The sequence below is a fragment of the Staurois parvus genome, unplaced genomic scaffold, assembly GCF_062004578.1.
Source record: "Staurois parvus isolate SC_StPar_1 unplaced genomic scaffold, SC_StPar_1.0 ptg000293l, whole genome shotgun sequence".
NCBI lineage: Eukaryota > Metazoa > Chordata > Amphibia > Anura > Ranidae > Staurois > Staurois parvus.
Window position 1 is genome coordinate 1,872,177 of NW_028318089.1, and position 24,789 is coordinate 1,896,965.

At 41.4% G+C, this 24,789-nt stretch overlaps 1 long non-coding RNA gene across 1 annotated transcript in view; it reads right to left on the reverse strand.

The window, feature by feature from the left end:
- Positions 1–4,878: 4,878 nt before the first annotated feature.
- The window catches only part of LOC149458144 (uncharacterized), a 119,080-nt gene continuing 99,169 nt past the window's right edge, over positions 4,879–24,789 (reverse strand). Inside the window, exon 4 of the long non-coding RNA XR_016313499.1 lies at positions 4,879–4,898. This is a non-coding gene — a long non-coding RNA (uncharacterized LOC149458144). The remainder of the gene's footprint in view (positions 4,899–24,789) is intronic.

Here is a 24,789-nt window from a genome sequence, read left to right on the forward strand (position 1 = left end):
CTTTTCAATGGAAGGTAGCAGTAAAGTGTATCTAAAGCCAATTTTTTTTCTCGTTTTTGTACAGAGAAGGGAAAGGTTAGACGCTCTGTCAAATACTGCCTGCGTCCCTGCTGGGGAAATCCATTCTTTATTTGTATTGGTGATCATTGTCACGGAGACTGAGAGAGAGAAAAAATCATACATTTGAGCTGTCATCAGTACAGGAACAGAGGGAAAATCATACAATGGAGACAAATGGTTTAGCAACAACTATCTAAGGTGGGATTTCCCTCACTTTGGAGAGGTTCCCTCTGACATCCTGTTGTGTCTGCATGAAAGGATTAAAGGGAGATCAAAGATTCCAAAAAAACATGAAATTTGATTTTGCAAAATACTAGATTTGCTTTTTTAACCTTTGCATTCTCCCCAAATGGACTATTAGAAAAGCTATAAATCTAACTCTCTACCACTTCATATGTATCACTTCTCTCTTATATACAGGTCTCTTTTTATAGACATATTGCTTTTGGCCAGTTTATTGCTCATGTAAAAAAAGTACACTTTAATGTAATACTAAAGCTTTACTTCTTTTTCTAAATGTCATCTGCTAAGACTTTACATGCTGCATCTTGATAATTACACGTTTCTCTTTCTTCTTGATTCAGCAAGTCTACTCAGCACGTGCCCCTCTTTCTGGTTTCAGGGTGGCTTCTTTCCCTTGCAGGGTCCTATGGAATTACACTTGCATGTGTATTTCTATCCAGAACTAGAGCCATATCTCCTTCACTGTGTGCGTCACCATAAATACAAGATCAACGTTCATATATGCCAGCACACCACGAATCCCCAATGTCATCCGAAAGGCTATTTTTATTGCAGAATGCTCACATCACAAAGAAAAGACACAAGGTTGCACCTTTTCTTTGTGATGTGAGCATTCTGCAATAAAAATAGCCTTTTGGACGACATTGGTGATCAGTGGTGTGCTGGCATATATGAACATTGATCTTTGATGGTTCCAGTTTCCAGCTGGATGTTGCTGCAGCACACGCTGCTTCTGATCCTGACCCAGGAACGTGTGCGATGGCAATATTGGCATGACCATAAATACAAGAACAATAAGTTACTCTCCTACTCCCACCTCCTCAAAGCTAATTGATAGACAACTGCAGGAGACTACACTGTCCCTTACAATATATTACACAGTGAGTGTGCTCTCCAACCGTAAATTCAAGATCTGGAACCTGTGCCCGTGAACCATGAAAAATGAAAGACTTTTGGGCACCAATTATGAAAACAAAATTGTACAGAGAAATGTTGCCCTGGTCAATGGGAATGGGTTTTTGTAAGTGGAGCATTTAATACTACTTTAAGATTTCACCTCTGGAGGGAAAGATTTGATGAAACTGGTCAAAACACCAAAGTTTATATTTTGGAATATCAAATTCTTTGAAAGACTATAGAAATCAATTTAAATAATGCATATATTACATCACTTGTAACAGGTATCTTTGTTTACTCGTATAAACTAATGTCGGCCATATATGGTTCGAATCTCGGCCAGTTCAGCAGGGACCGGTCGATATTTTAACCATCTATGGGCAGGCTGATTGTTGTACAATGGTTGTACAACCAGTATGTCAGATGTTTCATGCGATTATTGCCATACTATAGCTGCTAGCAACAATTACTGTATTCACCCAGCAGGGATGCCCAGCCCCCTCCACTCCTGCTGGGAAAACACAATGGCTCCACGGGAGAGATTCCCCCATCAACACTGAATGTGTTGATGGGGGGATCGAGCAATTTTCTTTCCTGGAACCTGTGATTGCAAGAAAGAAAATCACATTGTCTATGCCCTGCCTTAGTGCTGGGTTGGTGTTGTAGTACCTTCATGATAACATATCTGTCCATTTGTGTATGGACACTTGCTGAAATAGTTTTCCATTTGTTATAATGCTGTTTACATACCACTGATAAGGTAGTCACATGAGTAGGTCTCCTCACCTGATTAATCAAGAAATCCACACAAGCAGTTTTAGTGCATGCAAAATCCTTTAATCTCTCTGCAGACAAAGCCATCTGCTACTTGTCACCAGGGTGAGGGACCTTTGTCCTTGGCGCCTCTTGTATGCCTGTTTGCAACAAAGATTGTGCAGTGTCATGCTGAGATCTGATCATCGATCCCCTCTGTCCTGCATCAGGATGGGCTTCAGGACTGTCAGAAATGAGCCTTCAGTTGGTGTATAGGTTACAGTCCAGGTCATTGCACTGTAGAAAGGAATTTAAGGTTACACACTGAACTGAGTTTACAGCTTCTAGGGCAACATTTTACAACTTTACATTTCAGTATATATCGAATTTACTTGTCAATAATTAATGGACTTGTTAATACTTTGAAAAAGATTAGCTGAGCCATGCTATCAGTTTTAAAGGCCTGAATTGACACCATTCCAATCACTTATTAACATTCATAAATTGGAGCAGGCGCACATTAAAATGTGCATTCATATTTATGTAAATATCTACCCCTTGTGAAGTGACAATATTGTTTTTTAATAAAAAAAACAATTCCAGGAAAGTTCGGGTGCTAGATGGAGCAACCATTTTTCCTGGCATATATTCACACAGTTACTGCTGATGAAGCTGAAAAAGACAAGTTAGAAACTTCTAACCATATTGAATGGTGTCAGTGTGGTGTTAAAGCCCATGATGCTGATGTATTGTTTAGTGAGAAGGCTGCAGGTGGAGAGGTGTCATAGGAAGCTGCATTGCTGAACCAAAGTGTGTTAGCTGCATGGAGACTGACATGTGTAAATCATAAGATTGATTTTCTGAATTAAAAGTAAGTTCACCTTTTGACCAAAAATAATAAATGCACAGGGAGTGTCCCTTTCGCAATACACATACCTACCTGCGTTTTCTATTGAATGTACTTCAAGCTGTGCATATGCAGCTCAGCATGTATTCCCAGCACTGACTGATGCCCATGTGTATGTGCGGAATGTTTACATTTTTTGTCAGCCAAAGAATTTTTAAAGGATAAGTTTACCTTTAGGGACATGTTACATGCTCCACTCATTTCTTAGGGTGGAACATGTAACATATTACATGTTCCACCCTAAGAAATGGGTGAAGCATGTAACATGTCCCTAAAGGTAAACTTATCCTTTAAAAATGCTTTGGCTTACAAAAAAAGTAAACATTTAACTCTTCAATGGTCTATATTTGTTTCCTGGAAAGGGGCGGACTGACCATTTGGAAACTCGTGCACTGCCCGGCCCGGGGTCAGTAGGGGGCCCCATGAGATGTCCCTGGTACCTTTTTCATAGGCTTTTTTGAGTTTGGGCAAGGACACAGGGGCCCCATGATCCCCTACTGCCCAGGGGCCCCATAAGTTGTCAGTCCGGCCCTGTTCCTGGAGAACCTCTGTAATAAAATGCCATATGTGTAAAACCTCAGCAATTAAGATTTAAGCTGCACATATTTCCTATTGTACCATTCATAAAATGGAAAATAAAAAAAAAATTTAAGCTTTATTTATTAAACTTGTGCTCAAAGCAATCATTTGAAGACACATAGTAATCATTTTGGTATTCTGCAGACTATGGGGACCAGAATAGTGAAAAGAAAACCATTGTGTATGCAAACCATAAGGGCTTTTTCACATGGTTGGCCAGGGTGTGGCAAAAACAGGTGGTTGCACAACAATTTTACTGCCCTCCAACCACCTACCTAAATTCTAATATTACAAATGGGGGTGTACATATGCCACTGCCATAATGCTTTGCTTTGCCTCCATCGTGCCTGCCCACACCTCCATTTACAAAGCTGGAGGATTTGCCAATGAACTTCAAGAGCGCTCATCAGCACCCTCACAGTTCATTGAGATCTACAAGAGCCTTGTAGTTCATTCATTCATGAAATGCTGTGAATGAATGATGTGGCTGGGTGGGCAGACCTTGAGCATATTACACAGTATACCCCAGGGGCAGACTGACAACTCATGGGGCCCCCCGGGCAATAGGGGATCATGGAGCCCCTCTGTCCTTGCCCAAACACAAAAAAACCTATGAAAAAGGAACCAGGGGCATCTCATGGGGTCCCCTATTGACCCCAGGCTCTTGGGCAGTGCCCGAGTTTCCAAATGGTCAGTCCGCCCCTGGTATACCCTATATATGGGTGCAATGTATAACATGCTCCAAAAGGTTAACCTGTCTTATTACAGGTACTTCTATAGCACCATCAATTTATGCAGTGCTTTACATACATATATTGTACATTCACATCAGTCCCCGACCCTCAAGGGGTGTACAATCTAAAGTCCCTAACTCACATTCATACATACACATACTAGGACCAATTTAGACAGGAACCAATTAACCTACCAGCATGTCTTTGGAGTGTGTGAGGAAACCAAAGTACCTGGAGGAAACCCATGCAGTCACAGAACATACAAACTCCAGGCAGGTGGTGCTGTGGTTGGGATTTGAACCAGTGACCCTAGTACTGCCAGGTGGAAGTGCTAATCAATTAACCTACCAGCATGTTTTTGGAGTGTGGAAGGAAACCAGAGAACCCGGAGGAAACCCACGCAGTCACAAGGAGGACATGCAAACTCCAGGCAAGTGGTGCCATGGTTGGAATTCAAACCAGCAACCCTAGTACTGCCAGGCAGAAGTGCTAACAATTGAGCCACTGTGCTGCCCAATTGTTTGAGGGCCTTTTTAAGAAGATAGAGAAGTCACTACTGGTCTTGTTTTCTGCATATAATAGCTGTATCCAAGTGTAAGTTGTTATTCCAAAACACATTTTAATAAACTATGATCTCCAAAAAACCTTCAGTTATTAGGCATATATCAAACTTACCAATTCACTACTCATACTGAACATGGGGTACAAACACCTAATGACAAGACCTGCAGAAACACAAAGCAATGTGTAAATATATGAGTGATTTTTTGGTAGATCCAAGTACATTCCTGAAAAAAAAATTACAAAGTAATATCTAAGTTTTCACTACAAGAAGGGGAAATCTACTGTATTTTCAGTGAACACATATTACTGAGCTGCTACTGCAGAGTTTAGAATAAAGTGATAGTAAACTCTTCTTGAATAATTTCTTCAGCAGGGGATCCATCCAGACATGCTGTGTCCCTTTTGCCATAACACATACCTACTTGAGTGCTTGCAGATTTCTATTGAATGTAATTTGAGCTGTGCATATGTAGCTCAGCCTGTATTCCCAGCAATGATTGATGCCAATGTGTAAGTGCGGAAAAACACCCCTCAAACGCCTGCATAAAGTCTACTTACAAAGCTAGTGTGAACTGAGCCTTAGACAATAAAATGCAACAAAACTAAACAAAACACACTTTTTCTTTTTTTGTTGAGCAGTGTTAGTTTTAAAATAAATAGTGTTACTGCAGATAAAAAGTGCACATTGTATTCTGTAAGTTGTCCTGTTTAAAGCGACACTAACATTATAATTCTGGTACAAATTATTCACAAATTTAAATTTATGTTAAATGTGTAAAAATATTAACAAACAAACAAAACAAAAACAAAAATAATATTAATGGTTAATAAAACAGAAGCAAACAAAAAAAAGTCAGTAAGAAACCAATAGTTGAAGAGAGAATGAGACTAAGGAGTTAATTAGGGCTGCTTAGAGTATACTAATATTAGGGGTTGAATAGAGGAACATTTAAACCTTTCTTTTACTTGTCAGGTTGCTTTAACTGTGATTATTAGCAGATCTATGGTCATCTATTTGATCTGCTGATGAATGAAGAAAAAGATACAAAAGTAACATTATGCTACATTGTATCTCTCTATATTCACATCTGAGCAATTGTTATTTATAAAAATGGAGTCCGACTGCCGTTTTGACAGCTACAGCTGCCAACACCTTCTCTGAGTATACAGTAAAGCCAACAATTACTGGATACTGGGGTTTAAGCTAAAATTTCAGTTGGGTTTTAAAGCTGAACTCAAGGTAAATAACTGTTTTACCTGTCAAAGGATTTGTATTTACATCCATCCTGTCTTGAGATTTACATAGCTCTGCCCCACAGCACAGCCCTGTATAGCAGGGAGTAGACCTGATCTTTCTCTGTTGCATTTTGAATTACAAGTGACCTCTCCATTCCCAGCTTGTGACTGGACAGTAAAAAGAAAAGCAGCAGCCTGATAAGCTCATCCCTCTGTCACTCTGTTCTCCCCTCCTTTAAGCAAGGCTCCATGTAATGTAGTACACCCAACTGGTTCTTTGTGCTGCTTCTCTCTCACACTCTCTGGGCTCTGCTTTACAGACTGTACCATTGATTGCAAGTTCAGCTTTAAAGTAATTTTTGATACAACATTCACATTTTTTATTATTTTCTCTCTTCTATTTTTGTTATTGTATTAAATGTAGATAATTGTAGATTATTTTTTAGAGGAAGGGCAAATTTGCAACTGCAAAAATTCACCAACCTCTCTGATTTTTTGAGCTAAGATATCAGCCACAAATGGAGTGCATTGTTTTTAGTGAGTCAGCCAACTAACAGACTTGAATTGTGAGAAGGAGCAGTAAAGCACAACCATCATGCAGAACTGCAAAGCAGAAAGCAGAGCCACATGTATAAAACAAATATATTTGTTCCTCTGTAATATACTTGTTCCTCTGTATACGCACAATTGCAAAATGCACTTCTGCATATCTAAAAAACATTGAAAAGACTATATACAGCAGCCTTTTGAAACCTATTTACTGTACATAAAAGGAATCCCTAAAATAAGTCCAATTCTTAGGAAACCCTTACTAAAACAAATTGGTTGGGTGTGAATGGGCAAAATGCCCCTTACATTGGTGGTCGGTAGGGAGAATCCCCCCACTTACATTGGTGATCAGAATGCCACCCTTAAAGACAACTAGAATGAGCACTGGTGTCATGCTGCTGGCTTTGCCAAGTTGCATTGGTCCCGGATCTATGTAGGCACTATGAAATAGGAGGTCAATCAGTTACAGCTCAAGGAACCCCTAACAACCTCTGGAGTAACTCTGGTTGAGAATGCTGATATACAGTATTGACTTTAAAGGGACACTCCAGTGAAAAAACTACTGATGCATTTAATAAGACATTTGGAAATACAAGAAGAAGTCCTGCATTTCAGTTTTCCACCACTCATCCTTAACCCCTTGGCGCCGGTGCCTCCAAGCCCTTTAAGGGTTTCAGAAGCCAGGAGGCGGGAGTTTAGGGTCATGTGACCACCGTGATTCGCCATCACGGCGGTCACATGATCAGGAAAGGTCCCGGTCGAAAGAAGAGATCGGGACCTTTCCGTAAGTACTGGACATGTGTGCTGGGAGCGCGCAGGGCGCACGCTCTCAGCACATATGTTCTTCTTAATTGCACTCAAATGGCGTTAAGGCCCAGACGCTGGGAGGCCGCACATTTGCGTGCGGCCGGCGTGAAGAGGTTAAGGGACCGTTCACACCCCAAAAATGCACTCTGGATACATTCCAGATGTATTTTTACTTACAGTTCACACCACACTCCATTCCAGTGCATTTTTTATGTATTTTGGTGTGTTCCATTATGGTTGTGAGCAGAAAAAATGCAGCATGTTCTACTTTTTTCTGCTCTAGAGACTAACTGGAACTGACTGCACTGTTGTGAACTAGTGCATTTGGAATATATGGAAAACACTGTGCATGCATTTTTGAAGCAGAAAAAAAACACACTGGACTGCATCTGGTGTGAACCGGTCCATAAAGAAGAAGTATCAGTAAAAATGTTTTTCACTATTCTGTCCCCTATGGGACAAAATACATGTATTTGTTTGTGTCATGGTGGTAGATGCTTCCACAGTGTAGTTGAGGTCTGCCTGGGCCTCCTGCTCCCCCACCCCTACATATTCCTAGCCAGTCCAACAACATAGCTAGGAAGGAGACGGCTACTTTTCTAATAGCCGCTTGTCCTGATTCCAAGCACTTTCCGAGACAAACAACATTCAGTGGAATGCAGAGGGATGGGAGTCTGACCCGGACCCTCTTTCCTTCTCTTGCTGTAGCTTGTCTCGGGAAAGTGCCAAGAAATAAGACAAGGAACCATTATAGAGATGCCATCTCCTTACTACCCACATTGCCATAATGGGGTGGGGGTACCCAGTCCGTCCTCACAGCTACGTTTAGTCTAGGTTCACACCTACACATTTTCCATTGTATTTTGCAGAAATGCACAGCAGTCCATTTAACATGATTTCCTATGGGACAGGTTCACATCTCCACCCGCTGCATTTTTTGGAAAGGGCCAGGAACTTTTTTAAATGCAAAACATTGCATTTTTGGTTGTATAGACTTCAATTAAGATGCTGCAGAAAAGCATGTAGTGCATTTTTCATACATTTGTGATGCATTTTTGATGTGTTTTGCATTTTAATCTGCCCAACAACAAGTTGGAAAAAAGAATGCAAAATGCGGCAAAAATGCAACAAAAATGCATGTGTAAAAACACAAAACAAACCGCAAAAAGCACTGAAGAAACGAATCAAACACAAACTGCATAGTTGTGAACCTAGCCTTAGGAAGCAAATTACGAGTTGTACATGTACTTGGTTCCATTTGGGACAGAATAGTGAAAAAAAATTAATGATACTTCTGTTTAATGTGCTTTTATCAAAACCCATGTAAACTTGTAAGAAACTGTGATTGAATTAATCAGAGGATTCTCTATAATATTTATGTATATATTAAAGGTGGCTTTGCAAAATAAAACCCCTTCTTTTAATTATTTTTCTTACAATTCTATTGTAAGATATGTTTATTTTTGTAGCATTCAACCTAGACAGTACAATGATTTTTTTTTATTTCAGCCCAGCTTTACAGACCTTTGATCTTTTTTTTATTTGATAACTATCCAAATATTCTACTGTGATTTAAAATTTATTATAATTTAACAGGCAGGAGTACTTGCTAGCATGCTAGCCTATTTTTGTGATACACTGTGATGGAGCTTCAAATATTAGTGAGCATCACACATTATGTATGAAAATTGATAAACATGATATTACATTTTGAAGTCTATTTATAAATGTTTTCACCCACGTATCACACAGTTTTCACCAAGGATTTATACATTTTCCAATTAAATCCAATCAGAAAAATATGTGAATCTTGGAGGAAATTTATGTAAATCTTGGAAAAAACATGTCTAAATAGACCTCTAGGGGCGTATAAAAAGCTTCTAAAGCCAACATTTTTTCTTTAGTTTTGGATACAGTGGAGATATTTTTTAGTGCTGTGTTTTTGTTGTTTTGGAGATATTCCTTCACTTCCTTGCCATAGACACAGCAGGAAGTAAGACAAGATCTCTCCAAAGTTAGGGGATATCCTCTAACCGCTTGCCTGCTGCCCTATAGTAGAACTACTGCTACAGGGCGGCAGGACTACGCAAAATCACCTATATATACGTGATTTGCATTTCCAGGTAGGTGGGCGCCATTGGCGGCTATGGATGTCAATCACCAGATCCTTTGCATTTCCAGGTAGGTGGGCTCCATTGGCAGCTACGGGTGTCAATCACCAGATCCTGACCAAAGATTCCCCGCCAGCACCTGGCATTCGTTGTGTAAAGCTGACAGGGGAGAGACCGGTGTGTAAACAACACAGGTCTCTCTCCTGCCAGCAAGAACATGCTGCTTTGTATTTCTCTTCCCAGCAGAGAAATACAAAGCAGCATATCTCCCTAGTAAAACACACACAGCACTTTATGTAAAACAGCACACAACAGACAGATGGTTGATTGCCCCAAATGTTAACCCCTTCCTGCCCAGTGTCATTAGTACAGTGTCAGTGCTTTTTATTAGCACTGATCACTGTATTAATGCCATTAGGGTGTCAGTGGCAGTTAGTTAGTTCCGACCCAGTGTCAGAATGCCCACCGCAGTCCCGTAGTCCCACAGCCCCACTATAAATCGCTGATTGCTGCCATTACTAGTATAAAAAAAAAAATTCTAGTGTATATATACCACCATTTGTAAACGCTATAACTTTCATTTAAACCAATTAATATACACTTATTGTGATTTTTTTTTCACAAAAACATGTAGCAGAATACATTTTGACCTAAATTTATGAAGAAATTAGATTTTTACACTTTTTACTGGATATGTTTTATAGCAAAAAGTCAAAAATATAGTTTTTTTCCCCAAAATTGTCAGCCGTTTTTTGTCTATAGCGCAAAAAATAAAAACCGCAGAGGTGCTCAAATATCACTGAAAGAAAGCTCTATTTGTGGGAAATAAAGGACATAAATTTTCATTTATGTACAGCATTGCATGACCATGCAATTGTCAGTTAAACTAAAGCAGCGCCTTATCGCAAAAAATGGCCTGGTCAGGAAGGGGGGTAAATTCTCCGGAGAGCAAGTGGTGAAAGCAGAACTAGACTCTCTCAATCAACATTACCTGTTTTTATTCTTTATGCTCCTGGTCTTAGTAAATAGATAGAAAGGTATATCATATTTATCAGGGGCGGACTGACCATTTGGAAACTCGGGCACTGCCCGAGGGCCCGGGGTCAGTAGGGGGCCCCATGAGATGCCCCTGGTACCTTTTTCATGGCCCAATGAGTTGTCAGTCCGCCCCTGATATTTATATGTCTTCAGTTGCTTCCTGGTTTCTGGCCTAGGCCAAAATTATATCATACATTCCAGGAGTCTTCATGGGTTGTTTTTTTTTCCTTCATCTAGTGGAGGGAAGGAGGAGCTTTCTCAGCTAAGCACACCCTTCTGCCTGCATGTTTGAACTAGGGGCAGATCGATTCCAGTACGTAAATGCTACATTCATCAGCTGCCCTTATTTAAGATGGCCACAGTTAGAAATGCCAGGGGTGGTTTTCAAAGTGATTTCTCAACAAAATAAAGCATGAAGACATGGATGGATGGGTGAGTGTGCATTGAATATTAAAAATGAATTGAATAGCATTTTCACTTTGTGGAGCTCAGATACAGTTAAGTTCTGCTTTAAGCTGGCAATACGCACATAGATTTTTCTTGTTCAGCACGCAAGCTGAACAACAGAAGTCTAATAGATTCCTACATCCAGGCTAAAACAGAATGGATGGAGGAATCTCCCCTGCCAGCTGTTGTATTCAGACAGTAGCAGCACCTGCATTTGTCTGAATACCCAAACAAAAGCAGCATCTCATAGGATATTTAAAAGAAAACATCAACTAACATATGTTTTTATCTATTTTGAAAAAACACAAATGGCATACTTAAGGCAGTATATGATTATCTTCTAAAAAAAAAAGCATAAGATTCAGCAGACCCCGCCCACTACAGGTTCCCTGCAGAGAACTACAGGAGGGGCGGATACAAGACCAGGCACCTTGTACATGAAGAGGGAGCAGCAGTAACTGGTCTTTATTACAGGAAGCTGCCACACAGCTGCAAAGTTTCACACTGGATTGCTTCACAGATATAGAAGAAATGCCACATGTCTCTGCAATGTAGCTAAAATGAGAGCTACAAGACCCACACTGAACTTTGTTCCTTTGCTTTCCATTTGCCATCTTTTCTTCTCGATTACCTACCCAGAAATGTTAGGGCTTGCCCATTGCTGGCACACCTGCACAGCTGAACAAACAACCCCTGACATGGAACCTAAGTAACGCTCATGGTGCTATGGACAGAGTGCTTTAGTACTCACTTGCTACAACACCAATTGGTCTCACCATTCTATAGCGGCATCTAGATTCACATCAGAGGAACTGAAAGAGTCTGGACCAACTAGTGAGTTTTGGAATGAAAATGCAGCTTCTTGGTGCACTATATGTCCAAATGTTTGGGGACACCTGGCCATCATACCTATATTAGTTTTTAGTCCTCCCACACTAAATCTGTGGGTATTAATGGAGTGTCGTCCCCATCTTCCCTTTATGGCTATATCAACCATTACTCTTCTAGGAAGGTCTTCCAAAGGTTTAGAAGTGTGTCTGTCGGAATCTCTGCTCTTTCAGCCAAAAGAGCATTTGTGAGACCAGGTACTGATATTGGATGAGAAAACCTGAAATAAAATTGGCATACCAATTTATCCCTGCTGGCATGAAAAAGAGTTGTCGGCCTTGCCACGCCCACTGACATAACTTCCTGTTTCAACACTTCCTGTCCTTGCCTATGCTCCATTGATCACTTCTATTGCTTCCTGCTTTCTGCCCTGGGGCTGCCTGGTTACCCCTGCTACCACAATCCACCCTTTGCAACAGCAGCTCCATCTTGGGATTCTGGATGCCTCCTCCTCCCAACTGCAGATGAACCAATGACTGTAATGCATGAGATCATCCACACAATGTGAGTTGCCAATTATTGTGTGCTGTGTCCACCTCTTCACCTTGCTGCACTTAGATTGGCGCCCCCTTGCTGTATCTCTTAGCTATTAAAGGTGCCATCCAGACCGTATCCAATGTATCTATTGTGGCAGTTTCCTTGATGTCCTCCCCAGCTGGGAATCCTTTTGAGAACCATAATAAGCATAATTCATCTTTCTTTATGTGTGTTGCTAATTGTCTTCCTTTTTATAAATGTTCACACTCTCACTACACTGTCTGTACACTTTACTCGTTTTGTTTGTATACCAATTTATCCCAAAATATATTAAGTTTGGTTGAGGTTAGGGCTCTGTGCAGGCCACTCAAGATCCTCCATATCAAACTCTTCAAACAATAGCTTTATACATCTGGTCTTCCCCAAACTGGTACCCCAAGGTTGGAAACACAAAACTGTCTAAAATGTCCCAATATGATGTAGCATTAACAGTATCCTTCACTGGAAAACTGAACATAATAATTTGTAGGGGTGTCTACATACAGTATTTTTGGCCATGTATTGTAGGTGCAATGGTCACTTGTCCTCAAACCTTTGCCAATATTATATATATATGTATATATATATATATATATATATATATGTTGTGTTTAGTCTCAGCATATAAAATAAGTTAACACTGGTAACTTCAGTTCCTCTCATCTTGATGGCCACAAAAGGGAATAAAACAATCGCATGTGGCCTATAAATCACTATTATGCCATGCCTGCTTTAGGCACCTATAGAGAACAGAATGAGTAAGAAGAAAATGTAGATGCATGCAATATCTTCTCTGTGTATGCTGTGCTGTCAGTTGGTAGAATGTACTTATTGGGTAGAAGAGGCACCATTCTGACTCCAACGTTGTATTAGTGACTTATCCCTTGCGGAGACCTCTATGGCTGGCTTGTTTAAGCAGATACAGGCACTGCAGACTGAGCTGGAAGTGGGAGCGGGTACCTGTAAAAACCAGGTATCTACTTTCCCCTCCCCCTCAAAAAGTGCCACATTTATTACAGGTATTTATATAGCACCATCAATTTACACATATATTGTACATTCACATCAGTCCTTAACCCTCAAGGGGCATACAATCTAAGGCCCCTAACTTACATGCATACCTACACATACTAGGACTGATTTTAGACAGGAGCCAATTCACCTACCAGCATATCTTTGGATTGTGGAAGGAAACTAGAGTAAACCCATGTAGACGCAGGAAGAACATGCAAACTCCAGGCAGGTGGTGCCATGGTTGGGATTTGAACCTGTAACCCTGGTATTGCTAGGCAGAAGTGCTAACCATTGAACCACTGTGCTTCCCAAATACAGTTGTGGCCAAAATTATTCAACCCCCACTGAAATTGAGTGTTTTGGCCAGTTTGACATTGCTTTTGATCATTCAGTCATCTTGCTTACATTTACATTAAAGAGGCACTTGTAGGTCAGACAAATATAACATAACAGTTATAATGAAATAACCACAAATGTCTTTTCTGTGCTCACAGCATTATCAGTTTTATTCAACCCCCAAGTGACATTCAATCTTAGTACTTAGTACAGCATCCTTTTACAGTTATAACAGCTTTTAAACGTGAAGCATAGCTTGACACAAGTGTCTTGCAGCGATCTACGGGTATCTTCGCCCATTCTTCATGGGCAAAGGCCTCCAGTTCAGTCACATTCTTAGGCTTGCGCACTGCAACTGCTTTCTTTAAGTCCCACCAGAGGTTCTCAATCGGATTTAAGTCTGGTGACTGCGATGGCCACTCCAAAATGTTCCAGCCTTTCCTCTGCAACCATGCTCTAGTGGACTTGGAGGTATGCTTGGGATCATTGTCCTGTTGAAAGGTCCAACGTCTCCCAAGCCTCAGGTGTGTGACGGACTGCATCACGTTTCCATCCAATATCTCCTGGTACTGAAGAGAATTCATGGTACCTTGCACACGCTGAAGCTTCCCTGTACCTGCAGAAGCAAAACAGCCCCAAAGCATGATTGACCCTCCACCATGCTTCACAGTAGGCAAGGTGTTCTTTTCATCATAGGCCTTGTTCTTCCTCCTCCAAACATAGCGTTGATCCATGGGCCCAAACAGTTCTAATTTTGTTTCATCAGTCCACAGAACACTATCCCACAACTTTTGTGGTTTGTCCACATGGCTTTTGGCATACTGCAGTCGACTCTTCTTATTCTTTGGAGACAGCAAGGGGGTACGCCTGGGAGTTCTGGCACGGAGGCCTTCATTACGCAGTGTGCGTCTTATTGTCTGGGCTGAAACTTCTGTACCCACATCTGACAAATCTTTTCTCAGTTCCTCAGCAGTCACACGGGGACTTCTCTCCACTCTACGCTTCAGGTAGCGCACAGCAGTCGAAGTCAGCATCTTCTTTCTGCCACGACCAGGTAGCGTTTCAACAGTGCCCTTTGCCTTGAATTTGCGAATGATGCTTCCTAAGGTGTCTCTTGGTATGTTTAACATCTTTGCAATCTTCTTATAGCCATTGCCCTTCCTGTGAAGAGAAATCACCTCTTCTCTTGTCTTCCTGGACCATTCTCTTGCCTTCACCATGTTTGTAACCACACCAGTAAATGTCTAGAAGGAGCTGAGTATCACAGTCATTTTAAAGCTGCCTAATTGGTGCTTATTATGCTTGATTGCTGCTCGGTGACATCCACAGGTGTTTTCAATACCTGATGGAAAGCACCTGTATGAACCTCTGTTCTTCAGAGTGGTAGTCTTTAAGGGGTTGAATAATTGTGGCAATGAAGAAACCACATAAGAACCATTTACTACTGTATTACATAAACAATTGATGTCATTTTAGTTGCATTTGGGTAGTTACAACGTCCTTGTAGGATTTGATTCTGAATACAATTCCAAATGTACACTATAGTCCCTAAACCCCTTTACAGCATTGGGGGTTGAATAATTTTGGCCACAACTGTATAGAGGCAAGCAAGCAGAGATTCCACTTTTGGGTGGAACTATGCTTTAACTATATAAATCCTCAATTCACAGTAATATGAACATTGACCATGACTATGCATTGTGTTATATTTTCACACAAGTGTAACAGCGCAGGCATGCTATAGTAGATGGTGCTGGATTATAAATTATTTGCTGTACTATTTAAAGCTAGGAAGCAAATGTAAGAATTGCTTATATTAAATGACATAACATGACATGAACTGCCCCTTTTTCTTATTAAAGAACAGTGTTTTTCCAGGAATGTTGGAAATCAGGTAACTATGATCTAAATTTAGGCACCCAAATGTTCCTGCAATTTCTAGAGTTTTATAATTAGCCCCAAGTGGCATAATCAATGCTTGGAGTTACAGCAATGACCATATCCTGTCCCTACTCTCCATCCAGTTAATTCCAGGTGGCATCTTTTCAGGTTGAATAGGAATTTATATGGTCATCATTACCAATGCACTAAAATTAAGCAAAACCATATGTATTTTCTTTTGTTCCTTATCTTGTGTTTGCAGAGCATTTGGCATCAATAAAACTAGAATGTATAACTGGACGGGTTATGGTAAAGTGGCCCAAATTCAAACAAAAAGACATTCACCGAACCAGTCCTGTACGCCGTGACAGGACTTCCGGTGTGCGGTGACGTCACTTCCGGCGCAGGCGCCATATTGGGACACCAGGAAACCATACAGTACACCCATTATATGAGGTGAAAGGCTGATTAGAATCCTTTATTATGTGAGTGGGCATTCTCTGGCGTTTTTTGCTTTACTAAATTACTGATTTACACTATGGAGGATCTTTTTTGTTTCTATTATGATCCTTTGATGTGAGCGGCATTACAAGATTATCCAGTGGTTGGAGGAATATTGGCTCTACTGAGGTATCCAGTGCGGTCATCTTTCTAATGACGTGGTAGTTCCTGTGCGGAACGTGGTTGATCCATTAAGCGAGCTGGCCCGTGTGGTCACTGTAAGGAGGTGAGGGGGCACTCATGCCACTTAAGGATTATCATCATGATTGTTGGCACAAGTTTCACTTTCACGATTTGCTGTTTCATTCCTGTTCACAAGAGTTTGTCAGAGTGGACTTTTTATAGACTGAACAATATTTATGTATCACCTATTGTTTGTTGTGCTGTGATTAAGTGTTGTAACACACATCAGTTTGTATTGTATTGAATTGTTTCCCCAATAGGGGTGCATCTTTAACTTATATGTGTATTGTGTTCCCCAGAGGAGGGAGTCACTTTATTCACTGACATTATATTTGTGATTTGATCCCCCAGTTGGGGATAAGGGGGGTTTTGCCTGTGCATTCACTTTACAGGTTTGTGGCATTATTCACTTGTTGTGTGTCACGTGTGATTTATTATTAATATATTATTTTTTTATTTACTTCTCGGAATTTATATGTTTGTGTTATGCACTCGTATTAGTTATTTATTAGCGATACACCATTTAGTTATTTATTTGTGTTCACTTTTTGGTATAAAAGGTGGGTGTGAGCAGCTTAGGTTAGGGATTATCCATTGAAGTGCAGGAGGATTTTTTCTTTACAAACACTGGAATACACTCCTATACTGGGAACCCCACTGCACTTGTGGTTCCTATGTTGGCTGTGGTTCCAGAAATGGTTAAGGGACCTTTTCCCTGCATTTCGGGAGGCATGGCAGCCCATTCAAATAATTAGCCTATTGTGACCGAGCAAAACACGTCTCACAGAGCCGCAGCAATGTGAACCTAGTCTAAAGCAAAGAGAACTGTGTCAGATGCTGTAGGCTCCTCACTGGCCTGTATTTTAGGAATGGGCTATTAATGGATACCTTAGTAGATGCAGATTAGTATTTTTAATGGTTGCACGCTGCAACACATGGAATCTGCAGGGTCTAAGCAGAGTGGAGAGGATGGATGACAGGTCTGTGTCTGCTCCGCCCATGCAGAGTGAACATGGACACAGCCCACACTGCTCTATGTGGGTCAGATGTAAATGTACCATGTGTCCATTTACACCCAATTGCTCTCCAACCCACCCAGATGGAGGGGAACTAGTCCCCTTCATTTTTTTTTTCAGTGGATTGGATGGGATTGGAGGTAGGCAAATTTAATCCCAGAGGAAGCCATTTTTGGAGAAACGCGCGTCGGGTGGAGCATTCTGTGACGTCACTTCGTTCCGGCCAGTGGTCTGACACTGCGGGAATTTTAAATGTTTACACTGCCTTTATGCACCTTATCTATGTAAGTGCAATACTTTAATAAATTCTTTGCTGGTTTATGGGGTCACAATATGAAGGTTTCTTCTTCTGTTTTAAACCTTTCCTTGCATGAGGTGGAGAGCTCTCCGATGTGATGGATTCGTTCAAGTGAACCTGCAGTTGTCCATTCATCTCCTATTCATCTCCTTGATACGGCTAACTAGGGTGTCAGTGTGGGATCTGAACACCATCTGCTCATTTGATCTCTTGATTGGAGATCAAAGTGTCTGGTAAGAGGCTGATTTATTGTTTTGTGTCAAGCATTTGTGGACACGTATGCACTTTACATTGGAGGATTTCTTTAGCACACAGCACTGTGTTATTGGATTTTGGGACTTTTAATTATATAATATATGAATGTGGATTTATAGAATTTCAATTAATGTATGCACATTTTTATGTAGCAGTATTTATTTGACTGATTAGTGTTTATGATTATTTAGTGTACAGCGCATTCATTTTTTTATATGTTTTGTATTTTCTGGTGTTCAGGGAAAGAGTAGCAGCAGTTCACTAATTGTTTCAATATTGTTTCAGAATATATATTTTTTAACACATTTATTCACATATTGAATTGTCTGGGGTGCACCCTTTTTTCAGGTGTAAATGTACACAAGTCCGTTTACATCCGCCACTTCATAGAGGAGAATGAAGGATTCAGCTGTAAAACAGACAAATGAACCCAATTGTGTGAAAGGGTCCTAAATAAGGCAAGCAGAGGGCACAAGACTAGTCACCAGTGTTGCCTGTGCTCTCCCTGCAGCTGATCTTTTTCCCATCACTCACCTATAATGGCTTGTTCTGGTAAGTAATTTATACAAAACTCTGGTACTGCACCAGATTTTGCACTTTCCAGTTTTGGTAAATCAGCTCCACAAGGTGGAACAAGCCATGGTAAGTCAGTCTGCATAAAAAACAATCAGCTTCCAGTTTTGTCTGAAGTTGGGCTGGCCATACACTATACAATTTTCTGTCCAATTTCTGCCCAATTTCTTTTAGATTTACCTTCAACTATGTAGGGCAAGAGCCTGCCTAATTGGATACAATTGAAAGTGTTATTAGTTTTGACCTCCTATTATATGGTTTTTGGTTAATCTAAACCAAAAATCTCAAGAAAATTATATAATGTATGGCCAGCCCTAGAAGCTGATTGGCTACCATGCACAGCTGCACCAGATTTTGAACTCTCCAGTTTTAGTGAATCTACCCCAGTGTATGTGGAGGCAGCCATCTTGGTAGAGGCAGGGCTTTACTTCCACATTTCAGAGCCCCCAGCAAGGAGAACAATGAGCATCTCAGAAGTGACACTCAGTGATAAGTGGTGACTAACAGTAAGGGGCAGCAGCGCCTTGTTCTCACATTGGAAACATACAGCTAAGAAACTGTACACACAGGGTGCCTAGGCTCACTCACATACCAAGACATTTTTTTTCAAGAGGAATTTAACAAAACAGGATGCTGCATGGGCACAATAAACATTTATAAACATAAATTGGGTCTAAACATTTTTTTTCTTGTTCCTATACATATACACACAGACACATTGTTAACAGCATTTTGTTGATTAATGGGGCCCATCCATTTAAGATATGTTGTAGAGCAGCTGTACAGTGAAGAAGCCTTGTGTCTGTTTATACCGATATGACTATATGTGTATGAAAGGAAACAGTTGTCATTCCTTGTAAGACATCAAAAGTGTGTGGTTCCAGTTCATATGTGAATTTGTATATTATTTATTATTATTATTATACAGTATTTATAAAGCGCCAATAGTTCGCTCAGCGCTGTACATTACAAAGGGGGCAGAACATGTGACAGAACAATACCAATACAATGCAAAACATGAGGGGATCGAGGGCCCTGCTCTTTCGAGCTTACAATCTAGGAGGGAGGGGATAGTGGTACAGGAGGAGATAGCTGTGGGGGATGGAGTGGTAGGAAGAGTGGAGGAGGTCGGCAAGTTAGCAGGGGGTGGGGTAGGCTTCCCTGAAGAGATGGGTTTTCATGGTGCGCCTAAAGGAGAGGAGAGTAGGTGATAATCTGATGGGTTGGGGCAGGGAGTTCCAGAGGATGGGTGACACCCTGGAGAATTCCTGGAGGCGGGTATGGGAGGAGGAGACCAGGGAACTAGAGTATATATATAGAATATAGTATATAGAATATAGTGCGGGTGACCATATACAGGATATACCCCCACACATATAGACATGTGTTAACTGCCCCAAACTACATCACCGACCTGATATCCATCTACCACCCAAAACGCTCTCTCCGCTCCACACAAGACCTCCTTCTCTCTAGTTCCCTGGTCTCCTCCTCCCATGCCCATCTCCAGGACTTCTCCAGGGCTTCCCCCATCCTCTGGAACTCACTACCCCAATCCATCAGACTGTCATCTACCCTCCTCACCTTTAGGCGCACCCTGAAAACCCATCTCTTCAGAGAAGCCTACCCCGCCCTCAGCTAATTGCCGATCTCCTCCACTCTTCCTACCACTCCATCCCCCACAGCTATTTCCTCCTGTACCACTATCCCCTCCCTCCTAGATTGTAAGCTCCAAGGAGCAGGGCCCTCAAACCCCTCGTGTATTGTATTGTATTGTTACTGTGCTGTCTTGTGTACTGTCTCCCATTATAATGTATAGCGCTGAGCAAACTGTTTGAGCTACATAAATCCTGTAAAATAATAATAATAATAATAATGTGTTAGGCTGGCCATACCTTATACAATTTTCTTGAGATTCTTAGTTTAGATTTACCAAAAATCATATAATGTGAGGTCAAACCTAACAATTCCAATTGTATCCAATTAGGCAGGCTCTTGCACTACATGCTTGAAGATAAATCTAAAGGAAATGGGGCAGAAATTGGACAGAACATTGTATAGTGTATGGCTAGCCTTAGGGTTGCCACCTCATCCCTTTAAACCCGAACACATATTAATTACACAGCTTCTGAGGCTAATTTAACCACTTCCAGTCCACCCTATAGCAGAAGTACTGCTACAGGGAGGGACGTGTGTGCAAAATCACATATATATATATACACTTGATTTTGCATTTCCGGGTAGAGGGTACATGCTAGGCGGGTGCGTGCCCTACCCGCGCCACCATTCGCGGCCGCAGCTATCAATTACCGGGTCTCGGCCAACAATTACTCATCAGTGCCCGGTGATTGCCAAGCATCTCCGACGGGGAGGAGAACTGTTAGTAAACAAAACAGTCCACCTCCCTGTCAGCTCCTGCACACTGCTTTGGATGGCTGTGCACAGCACAGCCATCCACAGCAGTGTACTTACAGTGAAGCACACACACAGCTCCACAGTGAAGCACACGGACAGCACACGGTTAACCCTTTGATCGCCCCACATGATCAAAGCACTGATCACTGTATTGGTGTCACTGGGGATGTCAGTGACACCAAGTCAGTTTCCCCCAGTGTTAGAATGCCTGTTGCAGTCCTGCTATAAGTCGCAGCCATTACTAGTAAAAATATCAAACAAAATATAAAAAATCCCAGTATCTATACTGCCATTTGTAAACGCTATAACGTTCCCATAAACCAATTAATTTACACGTATTGGGATTTTTTTTAGCAAAGACATGGAGCAGAATACATTTTGGCCTAAATTTATGACGAAAATTGATTTTTGAATTTTTTTTTACTGGATATGTTTAATAGCAAAAAGCCAAAAATATTGTTTTTTCTCAAAATGGTCAGTCTTTTTTTTTCTTACAGGTGATCCAACCAAAGAAAGCTCTATTTGTGGGAAAAAAGTATGTAAATTTCATTTGGGTGCAGCGTTGCATGACCGTGCAATTGTCATTTAAAGTTTAATTAGCACCTTAATCAGCCCCAGAACCTGTGTCATTGATATGTGTTCCGTTTTTAAGGGATGAGGTGTCAACCCTAACGTGTGTGCGTGTGTGTGCACATCTGAGGTAAATCTCTGGACACACAGCCACCCCCCTCCTCTTTGCAGTGAAGATTTATGCTGTGTATTTGTAATCTGCTGTAGCACACAGCTCCCTGCTGCTCCCCATCTCCCAGCATGCTCTGCCTCCACAGGCAATGCGCTCTGGAGCTCAGCCTCAGCGTGACTGGACTGCAGAGTTCCCTTCCCCATCTCCACACCTCCCCCTGCAAGGCTTTGTTGTGCAGAGGGGGAGGAGGGGGCCTTTCGTCCCACTCCTGTCATACACCTGATGTACACAGCTGACAATGGCACACAATTTCTGTCAATAAAAGTTGCAGTTCAGTAACTGAAATATGGCACATTATCCAGGAAGCAGTCTGAGAATCCTGGGGACATCCACAGAATCGCTGTAATCTCACCCCGCGTCTCTCAATAGCTGTTCTGTAATGACAGAGGCAGGCTTCACCAGTCTATGACGTGATGCTTCGCTGACATTTGCAGGCCGCAACTTGAGCTGCCCAATATTTTCATCTGTTAGCTATTCGTTATGGTTGTAGAAATATTAATTGCTCACAAAAGGGCCTTTCTGTTGCACTGCCTGTTGTAGCTTGCAGCTAAACTGCATGAAGAGCAGTCCTCATAGAGGCTCCTACATGGCCACATACAAGCTCTGTCTTGTAAATCCCAACTGAATGGCACTTACTTTGCTGCAGCACTGTGTATCGTAAACAACTGACATTTTAATCGATTAAAACACACTGTTGTCACCTTGTTTCATCCATGTTGTATATCAGTACAACTGATCTGCTGCAGGCTCTTTGAAGCCACTTCCTGTCTCCATGCATAGGCCTCTGCGAATAGAGTTGTCACCTCATCCCTTTACAACTGAACACATAATAATTACACAGGTTCTGGGGCTGATTAAGGTGGTGAATAAACTCAGTGCCTTATCTGCATTAAATTTGCCTCAGAACCTGAAAAATGAATATGTGTTCGGGTTGTAGTGATGAGGTGGTAACATGGATGAAACAAGGTGACAACAGTGTATATTATTTTATAAAAATGTCAGTTGTTTACGATACACAATGCTGCAGCAAAGTAAGTGCCATTCATTTTGGGATGGTAGGGGTCTCCAAACTTTTTAAACAAAGGGCCAGTTTACTGTCCTTAAGACTTTAGAGGGGCCGCACGGTGACCATCGGGAGTAGAAAATGTCCCAGCATCAGTTGGCATAAACAATGCCCCATCCTTGGTGTCATTGGGAGGAATTGTGCCCCTTCATTGGTGTAATTGGGCCCCATTGTTGGTGTCATTGGTAGGAATAGTGCCCCATCACTAGTGTCATTGGTAGGAATAGTGCCCCATCATTGGTGTCATTGGTAAGAATAGTGCCCCATCACTAGTGTCATTGGTAGGAATAGTGCCTCATCACTAGTGTCATTGGTAGGAATAGTGCCTCATCACTAGTGTCATTGGTAGGAATAGTGCCCCATCATTGGTGTCATTGGTAGGAATAGTGCCCCATCACTAGTGTCCTTGGTAGGAATAGTGCTCCATCATTGGTGTCATTGGTAGGAATAGTGCCCCATAATTGGTGTCATTGGTAGGAATAGTGCCCCATCACTAGTGTCATTGGTAGGAATAGTGCCCCATCATTGGTGTCATTGGTAGGAATAGTGCCCCATCATTAGTTTCATTGGTAGGAATAGTGTCCCATCATTGGTGTGATTGGTAGGAATAGTGTCCCATCATTGGTGTGATTGGTAGGAATAGTGCCCCATCACTGGCATGATTGGTAGGATTAGTGTCCCATCATTGGTGTCATTGGGAGGAATAGTGCCCCATCGTTGATGTAAATGGGAGGAAAAGTGCCCCATCATTGATATAAATGGGAGGAATTGTGCCCCATCGTTGATGTAATTGGGAGGAATTGTGCCCCATCACTGGCTTCATTGGGAGGAATTGTGCCCCACCATTGGTGTCATTGGGCCTCATTGTTGTTGTCCTTGGGAGGAACTGTGCCTCATCATTGGTATCATTTGGAGGAATTGTGCTCCATCACTGGTGTCATTGGAAGGAATTGTGCCCCATCATTAGTAGGAATTGTACCCCATCATTACTGCCATTGGGCCCCATTGTTTGTGTCATTGGGAGGAACTGTGCCCCATTGTCGGCGTCATTGGGAGGAACTATAGTCCATCATTGGTGTCATTGGGAGGAAAATGAAATAGTGCCCCAAGGGCCAGTTAAAAGCGAACAAAGGGCCACAGTTTGGAGACCACTGCTATATGGCATTTCTCAGGACAGGTTTTCTGATCCTGACAACAGTAGTCCACCTATGCAATGTGCATTGGCATCACAGCTTACAGTCTGCATTGTCATGGTGTGCAACAGGGAGACAACACATGGAACAATTGGGAGGCAATGACAGAGTGTTGTCACCCTGTAACAGGAAGTGTCTAAAAAGATAATTTCATGTATTATTTTATGAAAGCTGAAGATTTAAAAAGAAAATGAGTTTAATATATTTAAGCTTGCATAAGATTTTAGCGTTTGGGTTTACATCTTTTTCAACCTCTGTTTTATTATAGTGTATCTAATGTGTCAACCCCATCTGAAAAGAAATGTCTGAATTGGTTTAACCACCAATGCAATTGCAGCAATCAATTTTCCAAGGGCAATGTTTCAGCTTCTGGAACCTGATTGATTACTATGGGTAGATACAGATATATATTTTTAGTTTGATACATTAGATCTCGTGCTTTTATGGCATTTCACTGTGCAGTCCCTCAGATCTATGTTAGGTTAGGCACACCCTACTGAGTATTTGTAAGGAAAAAAGCCTTGTACAGTCTTTTCAGTCTGGTCAGGTTTTGATTGTGTATGTTTCATTCATTGTCACCATACTGCACAGAAAATGTTTTCTAATAAAATGCTAAGGCTAGCCCATGCATACACATCCTTAATACACATAAGTATTTTTGTTGATTCATACATACATACAGTGTTTGTAAGTTACGTAAAGCAGATTTCACGACTTACCCCCTGGACACATCAAAGCCGATTTTGAAATTGCGCAACTTACAGTGAAGTCGCACAATTTCAAAATTGGGTAACCTGCCAATTTCATTGCGATTTGCATAGACATGTCTGTGCAAATCGCACCAAAAGTAATGCATGCACTACTTCTGGAAATCAGTGCGGCTCTGATCAAGTCAGAACCGCACTGATATGACCGCTCTGATAGCGGACAATAGGGTGAGACTTGGCATACGATTTTCAAGTCGCAGGGCATACAAATCGCATGCCAAAT